Source organism: Tachysurus fulvidraco, chromosome 22 (assembly GCF_022655615.1).
Source record: "Tachysurus fulvidraco isolate hzauxx_2018 chromosome 22, HZAU_PFXX_2.0, whole genome shotgun sequence".
Lineage (NCBI taxonomy): Eukaryota > Metazoa > Chordata > Actinopteri > Siluriformes > Bagridae > Tachysurus > Tachysurus fulvidraco.
In genome coordinates, this window is record NC_062539.1 from 1,417,482 (window position 1) to 1,418,149 (window position 668).

General features: G+C 49.9%; 1 protein-coding gene across 1 annotated transcript in view; it reads left to right on the plus strand.

The window, feature by feature from the left end:
* The first annotated feature begins 398 nt into the window (after positions 1–398).
* The window catches only part of ptprfb (protein tyrosine phosphatase receptor type Fb), a 155,898-nt gene continuing 155,628 nt past the window's right edge, over positions 399–668 (plus strand). Inside the window, exon 1 of the mRNA XM_047806536.1 lies at positions 399–668. This exon is cut by the window's right edge and continues 68 nt beyond it. The gene's annotated coding sequence lies outside the window, so the exon portion shown is untranslated.

The following is a 668-nucleotide window of genomic DNA, read 5'->3' on the forward strand; positions in this document are numbered from 1 at the left end:
AGCACATACAGAGAGAGAGAGAGAGAGCACATACAGAGAGAGAGAGAGAGAGCATACACAGAGAGAGAGAGACGAAAAAACTATAAAGACGATATGAGAGGATTGAGATGCGACGAGCCAGAGAGGAGCGATCGCACATAACAGAGAGAGAGAGAGAGCACATACAGAGAGAGAGAGAGAGAGAGAGTATACACAGAGAGAGAGAGAGAGAGAGAGAGTATACACAGAGAGAGAGAGAGAGAGAGAGAGAGAGAGAGAGAGAGAGCGCAAACACAGAGAGCGAGAGAGAGAGAGAGAGAGAGAGAGAGAGAGACACACACACACACACACACACACACACACACACACACACACACACACACACACACACACACACACACACACACACACACACACACACACTCAGAGCTGCGGGGGAAAACGGGAGCAGAAGTAACCGCGTGCGCACGCGCGTGTGTGTGTATGTGTGTGTATGTGCCTGCATGTGTGTTTGAGTGTGTGTGTGAGTGAATGTGTGGAAGGAGGAAAAAACTCGGGGAAAAGACCCGAAGCGCGTTTGTGCTGACTGCCTAAAACACCCCGAACACAGGATTACACTTCGGCTGGGGACAGAAACAGCGTGTCGTTTTCAGGGACACGGAAAAGTGGATTTGTTCATTTTTGCGGTC